Source organism: Puma concolor, chromosome E4 (assembly GCF_028749965.1).
Source record: "Puma concolor isolate L17-30 chromosome E4, mPumCon1.1.hap2, whole genome shotgun sequence".
NCBI lineage: Eukaryota > Metazoa > Chordata > Mammalia > Carnivora > Felidae > Puma > Puma concolor.
This window is the reverse complement of record NC_141683.1, coordinates 36,781,066-36,802,624: the sequence shown is the minus strand read 5'-3', so window position 1 is coordinate 36,802,624 and position 21,559 is coordinate 36,781,066. Positions and strand designations below refer to the sequence as shown.

The 21,559-nt window shown below is 45.0% G+C and overlaps 1 protein-coding gene and 1 long non-coding RNA gene across 7 annotated transcripts in view; one reads left to right on the top strand and one right to left on the bottom strand.

Annotated features, from left to right (window-relative positions):
- The window catches only part of LAMB3 (laminin subunit beta 3), a 62,641-nt gene that overhangs the window by 2,253 nt on the left and 38,829 nt on the right, over window positions 1-21,559 (top strand). For 2 of the 5 annotated variants that reach the window (XM_086694584.1, XM_086694588.1), the window contains exons 2-5: window positions 12,457-12,585; window positions 12,973-14,721; window positions 16,257-16,441; window positions 17,956-18,275. The gene's annotated coding sequence lies outside the window, so the exon portion shown is untranslated. The remainder of the gene's footprint in view (window positions 1-12,456; window positions 12,586-12,972; window positions 14,722-16,256; window positions 16,442-17,955; window positions 18,276-21,559) is intronic. The other 3 variants (XM_086694586.1, XM_086694587.1, XM_086694585.1) reach the window with 3 other exon arrangements.
- On the bottom strand, window positions 1,420-21,296 carry LOC147572591 (uncharacterized). Of its 2 annotated transcripts, XR_015246379.1 has the most exons (4): window positions 21,235-21,296; window positions 8,337-8,445; window positions 6,120-6,254; window positions 1,420-2,428 (listed from the first exon to the last, which is right to left on the bottom strand). It is a non-coding gene; the product is annotated as an uncharacterized LOC147572591 (long non-coding RNA). The 2 variants fall into 2 exon arrangements; XR_015246380.1 differs by lacking the exons at window positions 1,420-2,428; window positions 6,120-6,254 and adding an exon at window positions 7,710-8,015.

Genomic DNA, 21,559 nt, shown 5'->3' with positions numbered 1-21,559 from the left:
ATTTGGTGCTTCTGGTTTAGGTGGTAGCTGGGGCTGAGTGGGAGATGGTGGGAACCGAAGGCTGAGGAATCCAGGGCCACCTCATGTTTAGGAATTTCTGATAGCTCCTCTGTCTAGTGGGGCAAAAGAACCCAACTTCTAGGGTAGCAGGTTAGGTAGGGCTTGAGAAACTAAGCATGTGCTTTGTGCTGATGTCACTTTAGAGATGTAAAGCCTTGTGTTGCATCACACAGGTCAGACACAGGTTATAGCTCTGAAGGCCGGACCAGCTACAGGGTCATCAACCATTTCAGTGTGCCTAGGGCTGAGGGGTTTCCCTGAGTGCAGGAATTAACAGGGCTGAGAGTGGGACAGCTCTGGGTAAACTGGGATAGTTGGTCACCCTACCCTGGAGTCTATCCTAACATTTAATTCTGCCATTTCTAGGAAAGTAGGAAAGGCTAGTTTAAAATGTATTTGTTTTCGGGGGGCCTGGGTGGCTCAGTTGGTTAAGCGTCTGACTCCTGATCTCAGCTCTGGTCATGATCTCATGTTCGCGAGCCCCACGTAGCACTCTGTGTTGATGGCATGGAGCCTGCTTGAGATTCTGTCTTTCCTAGTCTCTCCCCCTCCCCCACTCATTCTCTCTCTCTCTCTCTCTCTCTGTCTCTCCCTCTCTCAAATAAATAAAACTAAAAAATTTGTGTTTACAGGGGTGCCTGGGTGACTCAGTAGTCGGTTAAGCATCCGACTTCGGCTCAGGTCATGATCTCATGGTTCATAGGTTCAAGCCCCGTGTCAAGCTCTGCGCTGACAGCTCAGAGCCTGGAGCCTGCTTTGGATTCTGTGTGTGTCTCTCTCTGTGTGCCCCTCCCCCTCTTGCACTGCATCTCTCTCAAAAATAAATAAACGTTACAAAAAAATTTTTAAAAATTTTGTTTATTTTGCTTTCCAAATCCCTTTCTCCCAAACATTAAAATACCCAGAACCATCTGCAGAGGAAACAGTTACAAAGGTACAACAGGTAGTCTTAGAGATAAGTGCAGAGGTGGGATAGAGCTGTCCCAACAACTGTGCTTTGGGGATTGAAGGAACAGGAGACTGAGGCCTTTTGGATGATTGGTTGTATATGAATTTCAATGATTAGTATTATTATTTTGTTACCAGCTCCCTGCTGCCTAAAGTCACTGCTCACCCCTGGTATTCCAGGAGGCAGGAGGGAGAGGATCATCCATCCTAGAAGATAGGATAAAATCATTTGTAAATCTTACACTCAGTCCTTAGAGTTATTTTCATCTCATGTATGCTAGTTGGAGAGGTTTCTCATCTCTCAAATATCAATGGATAATTTTTATTTTATTTATTATTATTATTTATTATTTTATTTTATTTTTATTTATATATGATTTTTAAATTTATACATGATTTTAGTTTAGTTTATTTATTTATGCTGAGAGAGCGAGTGGGGGAGGAGCAGAGGGAGACAGGGAGAGACAGAGAATCCCAAGCAGCCTCTGCACTGGCCCCAATGCAGGGTTCGAACTCACAAACCTTGAGATCATGACCTGAGTCCAAGTCAAACACTTAACCAATGGAGCAACCCAGGTGCCCCTTAACGGATGATTTTTAAATCTACATTCTAACCTTTATCTTCCTCTGGTTTTATAGGTTAGAGTTCTAGAGGCTAGACATTTCTGTGTGAATCTCCTGCTTTTATCAAAAACTTAACACACTTTAAACAAGGCTCCCGATATTCTCTGTACTCTTGCAAATGAAGTCACCTTCTCAGTATCCTTGTGGCTAGCAGTGCATCTCCATTTTACCCATTCTCTGGGCCTGAGATACTGTGGCATTTTCTTAGAGAGGCTTCTTTCCTGACGGCTCTATCCCACCATTCCCTACTTAGTGTCCTGCTTTATTTTCTTCATAGCATTTAGTACCTGACTTTATATTGATGAACTGTTGGTTTGCTTTTGTGTTGTCTTCCATGTTAAGCTTCAGTGAGGGCTGGGACTTTGTTTTGCTTTTCACTGTGTCCCTAGAACCTTGTATGATTGTTGACATATAGTAGGTTCTTAATAGGTAACTATGGGATTAATGTCTTCTCCGTTGGACTGGCAAGGGAGGGACTATGTTTATTAAGTTTGCATGCAGTCAGATGTTTAGTGGATGCTCAAAGAAGCATTTAGGGTATTTTTTCTTTTTCTTTTCTTTTCTTTTTTTTTGGTAGGCTCTATGCCCATCATGGGGCTTGAACTCACAACCCCTTGATCAAGAGTTGCAAACTCTACCTACTGAACCAACCAGTAGGCACCCCACTGTTTTTGGGTTTTGACAGTTTTCTTTTCTCCTTGTCCTTCTTCTCCTTCTCCTTCTTCTCCTTCTTCTTCTTTGCCTTTCATCTTCTCCTCTGTAATCCATTTCTAACACTACCACCAAATAAATCTTCCTAAAATTAGATTTTTATTCTTAATGCCTGTTTAAATCCCAGATCATTTCTCATTGCCTACATGAACCTGGATTCTGCATATTGGATTTACTTGATCAGTATTCCTGGAATCTGATACTTCTATGATCTGCCCTTCCCTACTCATCTAACATTATATTCCATTCTCCAACAAGAACCCTTTGCTCCACAGATGGGTTTCTCATAGCCCGAGTCCATTCTCATTGTGGTTGCCTCACTTTTGCTCATAATCTTCCTACCTGAAATGCGGTTGTCTTTCTCCTGTCTTCCTTCCTTCAGTTCATGTACTCGGAGAAGCCACCAGCACACCCTGATCTCTCTTTTCTGTGAATTTCAGTGCCTTTGTGGCTCATTCTGCATGGGTTGGCACTGCATTGTGTACTGTTCTCTACAGCTCTCTCATTGTTCCCTGTGGGCTAGCCCTGTCTCTGTGGAAGACCAGATCTTTGTACCTTTCATGGTGCTAATGTATAATAGGGGCTTAATCAATACTAGTTAGATTGACCTGAAAGTCAGTATTGAGACAGAGATTACAAAATGATCAGACTCTCTTGGGATGTCATTTTAGGCACAGTAGCTTGTCCTTGGCTCAGAGCCTTGGGGTCAAAATTGCCCAAGACCTGGCAACTTGGCTTAGTTCCTTCCACTCTGTCTTCCTCACCTTTCACTTCCACTCCCAACATAGTGTCTGACATTGCAGGGATTGGCTTATTCTGGGGCACTCCTCCAGCCTGCTCCTGGGGCCTCAGGGTCTTGGCAAATCAACACTGATGAGCAGACCCTTGGTAGACATTTTGCTTTAGTCCCTCATGGCCTCTGGCCAAGCAGAGTCACTATCTGCTGGGCCATGCAGGATGTGCTGGGAGCAACACCCTACTGCCCACATACCATGTCTGAATCGCACTGCTCTACTTTGTAAGGTTGAATCAGCACAGGGAATTTTTCTCAAGCTCAAATCCCAGCTAGACTTAACAGAATAGGGTTCTGGAGTCAAACAGACTTGGGTTCATTCAAGACCTGTCTTCTCTTACCAGGGTCTGACCTTGGACAAGTGACCTAACTTCTCTAGTCTCCATTTCCTCATCTGTAAAGTGGGGTTGATGATAACACCTATGAAATGAGATGTGGTAAAGACTGGATGAGCTAGAGAACTGGAAAAGGCTTAGCAGTCTGGCACAAATGAAGCAATCAATGCATGTCATTGATTCAGTCATTACTCTGTTGTCTTTGCCCCCTGCTTGTGTCAGCAATTCTTGTAGTCCTTTATCCCAGCCCAGGTCATTCACATTCTCTAGGAGACATATAGTCAGCAATAAGATCCAAAAACACTTGTTGAAGGGGCGCCTGGGTGGCTCAGTTGGTTAAGTGTCTGACTATTTGGTTTGGGGCACCTGGATGGCTCATTCCGTTAAGCATCTGACTTAGGCTCAGGTCATGATCTTGTGGTTCATGAGTTCAAGCTCCACGTGGGTCTGTGGGTTGACAGCTCAGAGCCTGGAGCCTGCTTTGGATTCTGTGTCTCCCTCTCTCTCTCTCTGCCCCACCCCCCCCCCAAAAAATAAATTAACATTTGGGGAAAAAAAAACCAAAAACATTTGTTGAAGCCAGCCATGTATCCGTTACTGTGTTAAGTATAGTTATAGAAAGCAAAATACAACATTGTTTAAAAAGATATATTTGAGGGGCGCCTGGGTGGCGCAGTCGGTTAAGCGTCCGACTTCAGCCAGGTCACGATCTCGCGGTCCGTGAGTTCGAGCCCCGCGTCAGGCTCTGGGCTGATGGCTCAGAGCCTGGAGCCTGTTTCCGATTCTGTGTCTCCCTCTCTCTCTGCCCCTCCCCCGTTCATGCTCTGTCTCTCTCTGTCCCAAAAATAAATAAAAAAAAAAAACGTTGAAAAAAAAAAAGATATATTTGAGGGGCACCTGGGTGGCGCAGTCGGTTAAGCGTCCGACTTCAGCCAGGTCACAATCTCGTGGTCCATGAGTTCGAGCCCCGCGTCAGGCTCTGGGCTGATGGCTCGGAGCCTGGAGCCTGTTTCCGATTCTGTGTCTCCCTCTCTCTCTGCCCCTCCCCCGTTCATGCTCTGTCTCTCTCTGTCCCAAAAATAAAATAAACGTTGAAAAAAAAAATTAAAAAATATATATATTTTAGAGAGAGAGCAAAGGGGAGGGGCAGAGAAAGAGCGAGAGAGTGTGGAGCCTGATGCTGGGGCTCGATCTCACGATCATGACCGAGCTGATATTAAGAGTCAAGACACTTAACCAACTGAGCCACCCAGGTGCCCCAGAATACAACATTGCTTTTGCCCTCATGAAGCTCATAGTCAAGTAGAGGACTCAGACATTAAATAAATTATTACAATATCCTAGGATAAGCACAATAATAGAAATATACACCAGGGAAACAAATAGAGTAGAATGGGTACTATATTGATTCAGTTTGGGGAGGAAGTTGTCAAAGAAGGCCCAAGAGTGGATGATGCCTGAGCAGCTGAAGGTATTAAAGGATGGATGATGTTCATCAGTGACTCTGGGAGTGGGGGCTCAGGGTTGGGGGAGGACTGGAATGAAAGAGGGCTGCATATAGAAAGGGTAGGATGTATGAAAATACATTTCGGGGTCCAAGAGAAGTTAAGCAAAATTGGTGTCAGAACATAAAGGATGGGTTTTGGGAAATGAGGAGGAAGTAGTAGGCACAGAAACCATAATGAACAATTATGCATATGGTCACCTACATATGTGATGTCTAGTAACTAATGACCACTCCCGTCTTCTAGAAATACATTCTTCTTGGCTTCCATGTCATATTCTTCTAATTTTCCTCCTATTCTATTCTGGACACTCTTTAGTTCTTTTTCTCACTTTTGCCTTTTATACAACCTCTATACGACCTCTTTTTCTCACTTTTGCCTTTTATACAACCTCTATACGACCTCTTTTTCTCACTTTTGCACTTCTCAGGACTCAGTCTTGGAACCTCTTTCTAAACTCTACACATTCTCTTCAGGTGATTTAGTTTCCTTGCAAGGCTTCCATTATTGCTCTGTAAAGATGACGTATACATTTGAGCCCTAGACCTCTATATCTTCCTGCCTAGTCTACATCTTGACTTGGATATCTTGCAGGTATCGAACTTTTCATATCTGAAGCCAAAGTTGATATTTCCACCTCCAAAACTTGCACCACCATCTTTCCTGGTCAAGGCTTCACAATCTATCTGGTAGCCCAGGTTGTAAGCCTGGGAGTCATCCTTTTCTCCTCTCTGTCACCTCTCATACATGATCATCAAGACTTGTTATTCTGGGGCACCTGGGTGGCTCAGTCATTAAGCATCTGACTTCAGCTCAGGTCATGATCTCATGAGTTCACTTGGTGAGTTCGAGTTTCACATCAGGTGAGCACAGGTCCCACTTTGGGTAAGCACAAGCCTGATTTCGGGTGAGCTCCAGCCCCACTTTGGGTAAAAACACGAGCCTTAAGCCCTAGGTGAGCCCCACTTCTCTATCTTTCTGTCTCTCTCTTTCTCTCCACACCCTCCCTCCCTCTCTCTCTCTGCCCCTTGCTCACTTGCCCCACCTAAAAAAAAAGAGTTATCATTCTGCCTCTTAAATACCTCTTGACTTTGTTTTCTATCCCCCTTGCCACCCTCCTAGTCTAAACCCTCATCATCTTACCTGCACTATTGCTGTGATCTCATAACTGGTCTCTCTGCATTGGGTCTTGACCTATCCAATCCAGTCTAAGCCAGTCCAGTCCAATCCAATCCAATCCAATCCAATCCAATCCAATCCAATCCAATCCAGTATAATCTTAAAAAAAAAAAAAAGCAAACTTATCACGTCATTCTTCTTTTTAGAACCCTTCAATGGCTCCCCTTCTTGCCCTTTGCATAATGCCCTGGATTCTTAGCATGGTGTATAAGTTCACTCATGACTTTGTCCCTGCCTTTTTTTCTAGTTTCATTGTATATCCCTCAACCCTTACTTTCTAGGTGCCAGCCCCACTGGTCTGTTCCTTCATAACTTCAGATCCTTCCTCATGTTGTTCTCTCTACCTGGAACACTCTCCTCATTTCCCATGATCTGGTGAACATTTACTCATCCTTCAAGTGTCACTGTCCTCTCACTGTCTCAGAGAAGCCTTCCCTGCTGCTCGGATGAGGGAAGCACCCTGTGCTGCATGGTTCCCACAGATATTTCACTTTCCTTCTCATGACCGTTGTCTGTTTCTATTGCAAGACTGTCAGCTCGATGAAGGTGGCAACTATCTCTGTCTTGTTCAGTACACTGTTCTCAGGGCTAGCACAATGCGAAGTCCACTGAGTTATTTAATCATAGCTATCAATTTATCTTATATTGAATTGGTTATCCTGCTGGCGGTCAGAGAAATTGATGGATTTCAGACAGCACAGTTCAACAAGTTTGGCATTTTAAGTAGATCACTATTAGAGTGAAGAATACATGAGTGGAGCAAGATGAGAGGCAGCGAGTGGGATATTTTTAGAGTAATTCAGGTAGTCATGGACTAGGCTGAGATAAAGGTAATGCAGATAGAGGGAGACAGATTTGAGTGATGAATTGTAGGTAAAGCTGGAAGACTTAGTGCTGTAGAAGAGAAAAGGAGTTAGAGGTGTCTCCCAGGTTTGGAGAGAAAAGAAAGAAGAACACATTTGAGGAGGAAGAGAATGAGTTCCATTTTGGTTATAATGAGTTTGGGCTGTTTGTGAGACATGCAAGCAAAGATGGTCATTAAGTGGTTGTATATGAATCATGAATCTGTAGCTCTGGAGAGAGATTGGGTTGGGAGTTGAAGATTTGAGAGGTTTCAGTGAGTTGAGAGTGGCTGAGATCTTGGAAATGGGGAAATACCCCATGAGAGAACAGAGACAAGAGAGAAAGGATGGGAATATGGGGACTGTGGAGATATTGTTTGCCTTGGGCTAGGGGTGAAGCAGAGCAATAGGTCTTATTCCTAAATCAGCTTATGGAGTAGTTGTTCTAAGAGTATGTATCACCAAATCTGATTTTCTCCCTTCACATCCAGACTCTAGACCAGGAGCTCTCTTGGAATAAAGGACTCATTTCTTTATTTCTTTATTATTTTTAAATTAAAATTCACGTTAGTTAATACACAATGTAGTCTTGGCTTCAGGAGTAGAACCCAGTGATTCATCTCTTACATATGACACCCAGTGCTCATCCCGAAAATTCCCTCCTTAATGCCCATCAACCATTTAACCCATCCCCCCCACCCACCACCCCTCCAGCAACCCTCAGTTATTCTCTGTATTTAAGAGTCTCTTGTGGTTTGCCTCCCTCATTGTTTTTATCGTATTTTTCCTTCTCTTCCCTTATGTTCATCTGTTGAGTTTCTCAAATTCCACATGTGAATGAAATCATATGATATCTGTCTTTCTCTGACTGACTTGTTTTGCTTAGCATAATACCCTCCAGTTCCATCCACGTTGTTGCAAATGGTAAGATTTCCTTCTTTTTCATCGCCGACTAGTACTGGTAGAATCACATCTTCTTTATCCATTTGTCAGTCAATGGACAGGTCTGTCAGAGTGGCTAAAATTAGCAATTCAGGAAACAACAGATGTTGGCAATGATGCGGAGAAAGGGGAACACTTTTGCACTATTGGTGGGATTGCAAACTGGTACAGACACTCTGGAAAACAATATGGAGGTTTTTCAAAAAACTAAAACTAGAACTACCGTATGACTTAGCAAAGGACTCATTTCTAATGTGGTAGACAGAATTTTAAGATGGCCCCTGATGTACAAGCCCTTTAAAACCCCCAGCATTTGTGAATAGGATGGGATAGTGCCCCCATGATTAAGTTATATTATTGGACAGCTGATTTAATAAAATTAAAAATTCTGGTGTACCTGAGTGGCTCAGTTCGTTAAGTGTCCAAATCTTGATCTCAGCTTTGGTCTTGATCTCAGGGTTGTGAGTTCATGCCCATGTTGGGCCCTACGCTGGGCATGAAGCCTACTTAAAAAAAAAAAAAAAAATCAGTTCATCAGTCACCTGAATTGCATTTCAAGCATTCAACAGCCACAAGTAGCTAGTGGCTACCATGTCGGACAGCACAGGTATAGAACATTTCCATCATTGCAGAAAGGTCTATAGACGCAGAGCACTGGGTCTCAATCTATGGAATGGTAGGAAATCATCTGAGAAGTGGTTCTCAATTCTGGCTACAGATGCTGCCTGAATTCTTTGTTCCTCTTTATAACTAAAATTGTTTATTAACAGTTGTCTACAATCACTGTATCTATTTCTTCATCAACCATTCACTCTTTTGCCCATGTCCATCTGGCTTCCATTACCACCACCCCACCAAAATCCAATGGGATATTTATTGAATGAACTGGGTTTTATCATTCAACAGATAATAACTATTTCTTCCTTTTAGAAACACCTTTTCTCTTTGCTTCAGGGACACTGCACTCTCCTTTTCTTCATTGTTCCACCTTAGTTTCTTCTTCCCAGATTTCCTTCATTACATCTTTCTTTTCTATCAGTCAGTGGTTCTTAATCTTGAACATGCATTAGAATCACTGGGGAGCTTTTAACATTTCTGAAGACCAGGCTAGATCAATTAAATAAAAAATCTTGCCAAGTAGGACCCAAAGATCAGTAATGTTTAAAGGTCTAAAGGTGATTCCAATGTGCAGCCAAGGTTATGAATTACTCTCTTAATTCTGGGGGTTTTCCAGTGTCCTACCATGATTCCTCTTCTCCATCTACAGTATTTCCCTAGGTCAGTGGTTTTCAGCCCTGGCTCCACTTTAGAATCATCCTGGGAGTTTTTAAAAGCCATCATTGCCTGGGAGGTCCCCAAGGTGGATCCACCTTAATTCCTGTGGGTGATTCTAGTATCTCCTATGGCTTAAACAAGACTTGAGAGGTCCTAAGCCCTGAAAAGATTGAGCTTTCCACCCTGCCCATGTAAATAAAAATAATAGCATTAAATTTTAAAATATATATTGGGGATTTACATACAGCCTTCTAATTTTGCCCAAGATGTTTACTTCCATATCTTTAAAAAAAAACTTTAAATATAAAAATTTGTAAAAAAAATGTTGGTACCTCTACTTTGCTGGCACCTTAAATACACATTTAACCTCCCTTTGGAAGTCCAGCCCTAAATCTCATCCCAAAGGTCGCCTCCTTGGAGAGACTCCTCTTATCCATCCTTTCTAAAGTGGCACTCCCAATATCCTGAGATCCATATCTACTATATCATCCCATTAAAATAATATTTCACAAAAATGGTGAAATTTGTAATTGTCAGATTTAGTCTTTGGTTTACTTGTTTATTGTTTACCTCGTCTGTCTTTTTTTTTGCTGCTATCTTGTTTGTCCTCATCTAGCACAATGCCTGGTACAAAATAAGTGTTCAATAAATATGAACAGAATGAATGAATGAATGAATGAATGAATGAATGCTGATGTATGGCAAGTAGCAGTGAGTAGATTAATACGAAGGCATGTAGGCCACCTTGGGTTGTTACCCGTAAAAGTCTGTCTTCATGGGGTGGGATGGGAGAAGTGAGTTCGTGAAAAGGGAGGACCCTGACTGGTTACACGGAGGGAGGCCCTTGGCTCCAGTAACCTGGTCAAGGCTTAGAGCAGTAGGAACATGCCATGATGTTGGGTGAATTCTGGGGCTGATGAAAACTAGTATTTATTTTTAGGTTGTAGTTTCCCTGTGTCACTTCCAAATTTTCAGTACAATTTCTTAAACTCAGCAGCTATGTGTTTTCTTCTTTGGGGAATGGAGGAAGGATTGTGTCTTTGGGTTTGAGGTCAAAATAGGCCAGAGAGATGGTTAAAATAAAGCTGTGAGTATTTGAGGATAAACGGCAACTAGAATGAACTTGTATTATCTGCTAGCATTTCCCTAGAACTGTCAGCATTATGGTTTTTTTGATAGTAGAAGAAAGGGTGATTTGGATGGCTAAAGAAGTTGAGATCACTGTTGTTACATAATTAATAAATTATTTGGTAATTATGTGTTTAGCATCTGTGTCCCATGAGACAGCAGTCTCCCTCCAGACAGTGATTCTGTCTGACTTATTTACTACTGGTCACTGGGTGCCTTGCTTGGTGGATGCTCAGTAAATATTTGTTTTGTGAATGAATGGTTCTGGATGTTTTTGTGTTTCTGGGTCAAAAGTCAGAAGAGTCTGCTGACATGTGATGAGGAGAGCCGGAAGAAAAGCCCAGGCTCTGAGGATGAGGAGCCGATAGAAGCTGGGGGTGGAGGGGTGTTATGTACACAGTCTGATTTGCTGGGAGGGTTCACATCCAAGTCCAGGCCGCCAGGACAGCTGGAGGGATAACAGGACACTGTTGGCCCTAGTTAATGAACTTCGAGAGACAACTATTCTGAGACCCTGTTGGGTTGTGGGAAGGGGTTTTTTAGTGTCTTAGGCTTGGTGCTCATTGGCCCAGGGTTGGAATGGGCCTACAGGTACCAATGGAATACATTATCTTTGGCAGCACAGGGACAGGTAGGGGCTGACAGACCTTAGGCTACATATGTTCCCTGATTCTCTGAGAGCGACAAAGAATCCTTAAAACATGTTGAGGAGTTCTTGTGTCCTAAGACCTCTCTCCACTTGTGTCCTTTCCTCCCTTGGACCCACAGTTATTCCTTTCATTGCCTCTGACTATTCTAAAAGCTGGGTCTTATATGCCTTGAGTGGCCTGGGTCCATAGCCTGAGCACAGAAGTATTTCAGTTCCCCAAACCAAAAATACTGCCGTTTTGATTCCTGGCCTTTCTCTCCCCAAGTACCAACCATGGTAGATGGAATAGGAAGCCTAACTTTGGGAACCTGTTGGTCAGCAGATTGGCTCATCATGAATTTTCTTGGGTTCTCGTTCTTAGGAGAAAAAATATTTACTTTTCAGGATGATTTTCTCTCTATGTTGTCCTGAAAGGGAATTATGTGGCAATATTCGTGACAGCATATTTTTCAACACTTTTTGTTAGGTTTTCCCTTGCCCTATGGATCCATACTAATAAATCAATATCTGTTTTTGAGCACCTACTATGTACAAACACTGGGCTACGCACTCATTAGGGGATAAAAAGAATGGCCAAGGGTCATTCCTGTCCTCAAAGAGTTTACAATCAAGATTTGGGGACAAATCACAAAATAACTAAAATTTGAATAGGTGTTAATATGTAAATTTGGTGTAGAAGGGATTTACAAACAGAACAGTGCTGATTGTTGTTGAATTGTATAAGTAAGGTCTGCTGCTGGGACTTGGGAAGGATTTACAAAGCATAGCTGAGAAGTCATCACTGATCCAGGAACCTGATCCAACTCTTGGATTTAGAATTTATCCAAGTACACAAGAGATGGAGACGGCCAGGCAGACAGGCAGAGCTGAATGAATTGAGCCTAAATATGGTCAAGGGAATGGAATGGCTGGATCAGAGCATTTATTTGAGATAAGGTCAAATGTGAAGCTTTTTCAGCAGCACCTGAGAGTCTGGCTGTGGACTTGGTATTTTAATCTGGAGATGATGGAAAACGTACAGGTCAAAGTGCATACCAAATCCAGCTCAGCAAATGGAGCGCTAGGCGAGTGCTAATAAGATGAAATGTACACTGGAAAAAGCGCAAAGGCATGTGTGTGTGTCTATGTGTGTACGTGTATGTGCATGTACCTCTGAAGAAGGGCAAAAGTTCAACGTGTAGGCCATGGTTTTAACAGTATTTGATTTGAGACAAGGTAGAGATGTTAATGTGTCTATAAGCTCAATATGGGTCCTTGGTGTGATTTGGCTGAGAAAAGAGCCTCCTGTACTTCAGGCTCCAGCAGCAGGAGTAGAGTTGCCAGAACAAAAATTGTACTGGAATGCTGTTTTCTTTCCCTAGGTCCTTGAAGACAACTGCTTTGATAAGATGTCTAATATTCATACAGGAGCTTCACGAGCTCTCCCCTGGGGGAGAGTCTTATTCTCATGTGCTATTCCATTCAGGTTTTTCTAGGACTCAGAGCCAACTTCACTTTCTCGAACCATCGCACATCTTCATGCGGAGTTTACTGAGCCACCTGATGTGACATGTTCAAAACTTGTCTGGGAGAAGAAGTATCGATGTACAACCAGGTGAGCAAGCATTTGTCTGAGGCAAAAGAGTGTTCTCTGAGACATAGAATTTCTGGGGCTAAAACAAGGAGAATCCTGGAAAACTGCAGTGGTTAGTCACCCTACAACATACCAGAATCTTTTCCTTGAAGATTCGCCCCCAACCCCCGTGACTTTTCTCTCAGAAACTAGAGCAACCTGCCTGTCTCATAGATATTTATCCTCTATCTACATCTTGTAGAGATCTCACGGGCTATGTTTCTAAGGTTTTCCAAGGGGATACCACTGGTGATGCTTTAGGTTTTGCAAATCTAAAATATTCACCAGGCCATTTTTTCCTATCACTTTCCTTGAGATGTTGTATTCCACAAACTATTCCATGTGACTTTTCCTTTTTGTCAAAAACAGATTCCCTTAATCTTGGGAGGACCAGATATGCAATGGAAAGAATTTGGATTTTTGGAAACTCAAAGATACGCTGATGGATTCTGGTTTCACCATATACTAGTTGTGGTAGACAGTGCTATTTGTTCACCACGCTGTATTGCATTTTCCTTTTCTGGGCACAGAGGAAGATCACTTAGGCGCCCTCTGAGCAGTTCTGGCCAATAAGTTGTAAGCCAAATGACGGTGTCACTTTAGAGCTGAAGCATGGAATATGGGAGAACTTCTCCACACTCCTCTATCCTTGCTGTCATGATCATTAAGGACATGTGTCCTTGTTGGTGTAGCTACAAGATGGCAGAAGTCCCTGAATGGCTATAGAACAGAGGACCTCTCCCCTCACCATTGTCTCCCATTTTACTTTGTACGAACAACAAATAAATGTTTGTTGTGTTATACTGGTGAGGTTTTGTGGTTAGTTTATTACTGCAGCATAACCTGACTAAAATGCTAGTTCTGTGTCTTCATCACCTTGGGCTACCCAAATAATATACCGTAGATTGGGTGGCTTAAGCAATAGACATTTATTTCTCACAGTTCTAGGAGGCTAGAAGGCCAAGATGATGGTGCTAGTAATCAGGTTCCTGATGAGAGCCAGCTTCCTGGCTTCAGACAGGTGTCCCCTTACTGTGTTCCCACACAGTGGAGGCAGAGCTCTGGTGTCGGCTCCTCTACTTATAAGGTCTCTAATCCCATTATGGGGACTGTACCCACATGACCTCATCTAAACCTAATTACCTTCCAAAGGCCCCATCTCCCAATACCATCACATTGAGGTTAAGGTTTCAACATATGAATCTGGCGGGGGGGGGGGGGGGTGCAGACATATTCAGTCTCTAACACCTCGTAAACTTTTCAAGCTACCTAATAATGCTGAGGCTATAAAAAAGGGAAATAATATCTCCTTTAAAGAGCTTCACCTTCTAGGGCTTCTGGGATACATAAGTGAGATACTGTAGACGTGGTGTTTAGAATGGTTCCTTATACATAGCAAAAGCAGAAAAATATTTTGTTCCCTTCTGTTCTTTCAGGGAAATACATAGCTATTTCTTTCTGGAGTAATACTTAACCAAAGGAGTAAATGCAACCTCTCATGTCCAGGGAAGCATACACAGAGTCTCCAGACGATGCAGGTTGTTTAGTTCTCTATACTTTGTTTAGTTCTTGGTCTTTCACCTGGAGAGGTCTTTGATCAAGGGACTCATGCCCAGAGCATGCCGCCATGATGTCAGACATTGGACACCAGGACACCCGTGTTCACTTCCAAGCACCATATCTTAAGAAGATTGCTGACAGATGGAGGAACTTCTAGAGGAAGGTGTGCAGGTTAGGAAAAGTCTGGAAGCCATGAGTGAACCATCTACTACAAGTAAGTTTGCCAGATTCAGCAAATAAAAATATGAGAAGCCCAGTAAAATTAGAATTTCAGATAAATAATGGATCCTGTTTTAGTATAAGTATGCCTCATGCAATCTTTGGGGTTCTACTTATACTGACAAGGTGTCCCTTGTTTATCTAAGATACAAATTTAACTGGGACCTCTGTATTTTATCTGGCAGTGCTAGCTACAAGGATCGTTGGGGACAGTGCACACACATCAGATCGAGAGATGCAACATCACAGTTAGGAATCCAAATGTGTGATTATACTTGAGCACTGGGAGCTGCTGGGTATGCAAATTTCCGAGTGAGCAGTGGGGAAGTTCAGAATTAGGTATGTTATTCTGGGAGAATTGCATGGGAAAGGCAAAGTTGGGTAAGGGTGGGAATTTTAGTTATCCTCACTTCCTCTTTCCCCTCAAAATATAGATAAACCAGAACTGACTCTTTCTTTCTTTTGATTTCCCCTGAGACATACAAGCAGGAAGATAAGGTGCTGGTAGTTACTTGTTACATTTTCTGCCCTCCCTCTCTTTTTGTCTGTTCTTCCTTACACGTTTATTAGCACATACATTTATTGAGGAACTATGCTAAGGGCTTTCTTGACATAAGAACTCTAACAGCCCCAAGAAGCAATCTTTCTTAAGAAAGGGAAGCCATATGTTACAAAATCTACAATGATTTAGAAAATTTGTAGTGAACTCCTGGGCGGTCCCTGGGTATAGTGGTTCAGAGGAGGGAGCAAAGAGAGATGGATTAATAGTTTGTAGATGAACAAAAATTACTGTCTTCACCCTGACGCTTTTTACTTTATGTTTACTGATTATTCTAATAAAATATGCTCATTATGGAAGACGAAGGCATGCAGAGAAATAGAAACAGACAGGAAGGGGAGCCTGAGTGGCTCAGTTGGTTAAGCATCCCAATCTTGATTTCTGCTCAGGTTGTTATCTCACAGTTGTGAGACTGAACCCTGTGTCTGGCTCTGCACTAGGTGTGGAGTCCGCTTGGGGTTCTCTCTCTCCCTCTCTCTCTGCCCCTCCCCTGCTGGTTCCTCCCTCGCTCACACTCATTCTCTCTGAAAGAAAGAAAGAAAGGAAGGAAGAAAGGCACCTGTGTGGCCCCAGTTAAGCGTTCGACTTTGGCTCAGGTCATGATCTCACGGTTCGTGAGTTTGAGCCCTGTGTCAGGCTCTGTGCTGACACCTTGGAGCCTGGAGACTACTTCAGATTCTTCGTCTCCCTCTCTCTCTGCTCCTTCTCCATTTGCACTCTGTGACTCTCTCTCAAAAATAAACATTAAAAAATTTTTTAAAGAAAGAAACAGACAGGAAATGTTAACATGGCTATTTGCTCCCTGTCTTCTCTCTGAATATTAGTTTTCTTTCGAGTTAAGTAGATTTTATGTACGTTTATTTTCTAAGTCTCCACCCCCCCCCCCCACTTAACAGTATCCCATCAACTTTTCCCTCTTTATCAGTATTAAATCTCTTATCAGTATTTTAGATCAGAAGGGAGTCAGTTTTGACTCACATTTTCAGGGGAAGGAATGAGATTGGATAAAGACTCATCACCCTTCTCTGCTGGGATATTGCCCAGGCTTTGATCTGTGTAAAACAAAGTCCCCAGGAAAAGAAAGTGCCTTTTATCTATCGCCCTCAGATTTGCTAGGCAGCTGCCCTGAGTTAAGAACAAAACATCTGCCCGGACCAGCTTTGACTCCTATCTTTATCAGGTGTTGGACTCTGGTTTTGCTAAATCTTGATGGCCATAAAACAGTAAGTCTGTTATCCTTACACTTGTTCCTCTGCCCTCTATCCTCTGTCTGTAAACACTCCCTGCCCTCTACCCTCTGTCCTTCCCTGTGCAGGAATGCTGGGAGCATCGCCCTGCTCTCGGGAGCTTAGCTCGTTGGCCCCCGGAGTGTCCCCTCATCCCTTCTGGTCCAAGTCATGGCTTCTGAGGGCTCTGCAGCCCCTAAGGAACAAAGTGGAATGCACAAAGCACAGATTTTCGGGTTGGGCCCTGGGGCTTCCGTGGATGGCCTGCTGCCCGGTAAGTGAGCTATGAAATATCTGGATGGGATTGATATTTGCATTTTGATAAGAACAACTGCAGATTCTGCTTATCATAGGCCTTGACGCCTGCATGTGATGTGCACGTGAGCACAGACATCTTTTATAGAGGACGCATCTAGCCAGGCCACAAGTTTGCATTGTTTCCTTTAAACTTTATAAGGATCCACGAGGCAGATGGCTAATATTCCCATTGTAGGCAAGCCGTTTTGGTTGTGCAAAAGCACACAGCTGGGGGGTGCAGAGTCAAGACCTTCAACTTCACCTCGCTCACCTTGAGGTCCGGGCTTTAACTGCTGTCCACCCTGAGAGCAGAACATTCTGGAGCTGGAGAGGGCTTTAGGGGAGATTCAGAAACATTGAATGCCCCAGCCACTCTGCAAGCCAATTAAATTTGGGGGTGGGGCCTGGCTTAAGTCTGTGATTTTGTAAGTCTTGCAAGTAGTTCTGAGGGACAGCCTGGATTGAGAACCAGTAAAATCCAACACCTGTATTCTCAAATGATGAAAATGAGACCCAGCGAGGGGCTTGCCCTAGTCTACACTTTAGTTGAGTAGCAGAGCTGGAGCTAGGACCAGGGTTTCCGCGATGTTCCAGTCCATACGTGGACCCTATGCGGCCACAAGCACTGCAAGGAGGTGCTGATTAAAAGCCTTTAGTTGGGGCTAATTCCAGATGTGAAGCCAGATACACCGATGCCCCCCTCCCCCCTCAAACCTCGAAGTGCTCACTTCCCCATACTCCGGCAACAAACGCCAGTTTGAACATTTGGATGTTCAGTTTGTCGGCCTACTGGCCCTTTCTGGGATTGTATTTAGAAGTTTGAAGTCCTGTTTGGCAGCCCTCTGCTAGCTCGGGGAGCAGATCTCCTGAGGCAAATGCCCACAGTCCCCCTCCGTGTCTTCCCCAAATGCTGCTGACCTGCCGCGTGGCTGGCTGCACGTTGCCCCCTTCAGGCATCTGTCTCTCTCCTCTCCGGCTGGGCCATGGCCACATGGGGAGCTCCACATGGCATCTCTGTGGCCAAAGGTCACAGAGGTTGGGTGTAGATCTCGAAAACCTAATACCCTGAGGACAGTGACTGGACAGCAGAGGTAGAGGCGGTTGGGGTGGAGAATGCTTGGTCATGAGCTGGCTTGAGGTCATGGCTACTAGAGGAAGGTCAGGAACCCACAGTACAGGTGGTAGAAATACCAACATATTCTTCCCTCTTCTCTGGGAAGCCAGCCAACAATGGGCCAGGCATAGGCCAGCTTTCTACTCTAGCAAGCTGCAGGCTACACTGAGCTGTACCCTCAGGAGGGAAGGGTGGAGCATTTGGGGGTGTACCCTGGGAGATAGAAGGAGCTGAGGTGACCCAGGAGCCTGACCTCAGGGGAGGGGATTCCCCCTTCCTGTGGCGAGGCAGAAGTTGTGTCATCCTGTCACATACACTGTGTTTAGGTCACTGTGATGTGTTTCCGGCTACTTTCTCTCTCTTTCCATTCCTTGTAGGGTACTCACGTCCTCAGTCAGAACAGCTCCCTGTCAGCGTGGTGGGGAAACCCTACCAGTATGTGCCTGAGCCTCTGAGATGGGAAATGTGATGCCAGCCCCTTCCTCATCTCTGCCCACACAAGAGAGCCTGTCAACGTGGAAAACAAACAGGAAGGCACTTAATGGTGTCTGTTCTGGATGTTCCTACAGCATCATTGCCTCCCCAGGAGCCCCCAACTAACACCAGTCCTCCGCTGGAACCAAGTTCCTGAAAGTGTGCCTCATTTTCTTCATCTGCATAGGAAGGATGATTAAGTGCCATCCTCTACAGAGATGTAGTGAGTATTAAATGAGTTAATACATACAAAGGGTGTAGAACAGTGCTTCCTGAGCACTTGGTAAAATGTTAGCTGTAGTTATTTTAAGTTGACTGCCTGATTTCTCCTGGACCTCAGGCCCAAGCTAATGTGTGCCGTTGTCCTTTGGGCAGACATTCAGGCTGAGGAGGTGAGGGTAGGGGAGAGAGAAGGACACGAAATAGAGTCAGCCCCTGACAGGCATCCCAGGCCCCTGTTCTGCTGGCCTCTGTCTGAGGCTGGGTTCTTGCCTGTGCTCAGTAACATAATAAACTGTCTCTCTCTGGTTTTGGGGGAGGCGCACGGAAGAGTGACCAATGTCTGGGCCACTGAGCTATGGTGCAGGTGTGAAGGGCCACGCCAGCTTGAGTCACGTGGCGAATCCCCAGGGCTGTTCCTGGAGCCTACCCTGTCCCACAGACAAAGACTCAGCCATGACTCACCATATTCAGGTGGTGCCTGGGCCTTAGTCACCTGGGGCCTCTTCCTACCGACACCTGTGATCCGGCATTTACAGCCTGCACCAGGCTCTCTCATCCACCTTAAACTCCTCTCCTTTCTTCTCTCCTTCCCTCTCCTTGCTCCCTATCCCTTGATCTCTCATGGATCAGATCTTGGCTGATCTCCCTGACAATTTGGATGGGTTGAGCCTGACAGATGGATAATGGAGACTGGAGATTCTAATGCCACCCCCACACCCTGTCAGAGACATTGCCAGGAATGACTGATAAGCATTCCTGATAAGCAGGATGCTGCCTACATCAACATGGTGACATTTATGTAATCTGGGGGTAGGTGCCTCCAGAAAGACCCCCCTCTCTGCAGTTGACTGCCACAGGAATTTCCACTATAAGCTGTCCATTCCGGTGACTAGAGGCCCAGACTGTCCCCTCTGAGAACGCAAATACACCCACAGTGCATGGGGACTCCTTAAACTATATCCCTTATTTACACTTTGGTGTGAACCTGTTCGTTCCACAAAGAGTGAGCGCTTGCTAGGTGCCAAGCACTATTTCAAGGCACTTGGAAAACAGTAGTGAACAAAAGGGACAAAAATCTCTGCCTTCTTGAACATGTCATTCTGGTGGAAGGAGTCAGAAAATAAACGTGATTAATAGGTGAGCTATATAGTTGGTGGAAAGCTGGTAAGTGTTGCACACCACAACCAGAAAGACCCAGCCCACCAATAATGTAGGATAGGTGGGGTTGGGAGTGCTGGGGGCTGGGGACAGGGATTGGGCAGGGAAATTGCTTGTCATTTTAAATAGGGTGGTCAGAGTCATTTAGAAAGTAACATTTGAACAAAGACTTGAAAGAGGTAGGCCAGTTAGCCTTGTAGACACCCAGGGGATGGTGTTCCATGGGGAGGAAGCACCCAGGCAAGGCAGCAGAGTCCTAGGATGGAAGCAGCCTGGTGGTTTGGAGGCACAGTTAGGAGGCCATGCCCCTGGGGTGAAAGGAGTGAGGGGCAGTATCAGTAGAGACAGAGGAATAATGGGGGTGTTTGGATCATGTAGGGGCTCGCAGATGTCTCTAAGGGCTTTGGCTTTGACCCTGACCATAATGGGGAGCTAGTGCAGGGTTCTGAACAGAAGAGGGTCGGTTCAGAAGAGGGTCTTCTAAAGACCAGTTGGGAGGAAGAAGAGGAAAGTTCGAGGATTTGCAGAAGTCTGAGGAAGAGAGGCTCAGGCCAAGAGGGTGGACGTGATTGGTTCTGTTTGCCTTTGGAAGGGGAGCTAACAGCATTTCCTGATAGGATGATGTGGGTGCAAGAGACACCGGAGTCAAGGATAACTTGAGTAGCCATTTCCCTAAGCTCAAGTTCTAATGAGCCAGGGCTGGTGGGAGGGGTGTGTGGGGGGTGTTGGTGGGAGGGTGGTGGTGCTGAGGGCTCCAGAACGAGATGATGGGAAGCAGTTAGAGAGGGAAGAGTACACAGAAGGGAGGCTGGGGCATTGTAGTGTTGCCCCCACCTGCCCTTTAACCCTGGCCAGGTCCTAACCCAGCCTCTGGCTCTATTTTAGGCTTCTTGTCTCTGAACAAATTGGGTTCTGAAGTTCAAAGCCTGTGCCTGGGACCCTGCCATCCTGAGGGTTCTAGATCCCTTTTGGAGAGTGCTCAGTATCCCTGAGGAGTGAGGCTGACAAGCCTACCCTGGGGGTCTGCAGAAACATTGTCCTGGATTTGGCCCAGAGTGTGGGGGGTGCCCAAACGGAGCAATTGCCATTTCCCTCTGTGAAGCGAAACCACTCCTGGGGCCTGCCCCAGCCTGTGAAGTCTGAAACACTAACGGCTTATTTACCCGGGCTCCTGGCCTCATAAGGGAGGAGAAGGAGGGGGATTTGAAGGGCCCCAGCCACTCAATGTGCGGCCCACCACACACCTGCCCCACCTCGTCTGACAGTCTGGGATTGCCACACCGGCTCCTTCTGCTGGTTAACTATTAACGAGTTCTTTGTCACATCCTCTTTCCTGGTGGTGGGCAAGGGATGGGGCAGTTCCAGGAGGGTGAAGACTTCCTGGAAGCTTAGAGTTCAGGGAGCTGGAGAAGTGGGGAGACACAGACTAGGCGGGTGGACTCTAAGCCCCAGGAGGTGGGGTGGGTGTCAGCAGTGACCTTTCTCTGGAGGATGTGATGGGGGTCTCTCTGTGTTCTTGTTGCAGAGGCTGGCCCATGTAGGGGAGCTGTTCGTACTGACTCTGGCTTGTTGAGTTAAACCAGATTTCACTGGAATTCTTACAGGGGTCAAGACACTAACATTTATTGGAGTGTTTGTTATGTGTGTAAATAACTTATTGCCCATTTGCTAATTATAGTACTTCCCATGCCCACCTAAGCTTACTGGACTAAATTAGAACCTAAGATTAGAAACGCCTGGTTTAATCCACAAAATTCTACATTTTCCCCTTAAGGGTTCTCCAACCAATTTCTTGGACTTACCCCTCAAACTGTAGAGAACTTCTTGCTTAGGAGACACTGACAGACTGGACTGGATAGTTAAGAGTCTCCTTTAAATAGAAACTTTGAGGCAGCGAGTGGTGTTCCAAGACAATGCCAGTTCAACAGTGCCAAGATATGGACTGGGTGACCTTCCAGATCTCTCTAAAAGCCCTCTCTGACCCTAACCTGGGGGATGAGTGTCCTCTGAGACCAGCCTTTCCATTTGGGTCTGTTACTGCCATTTACAGTGGCTCTCAGCCTAGGGACCCTAAGGCAAGGGTGCACCCAGAATCCCACAAAGGAAGCTGTGTTCTCAGGCCTGGTC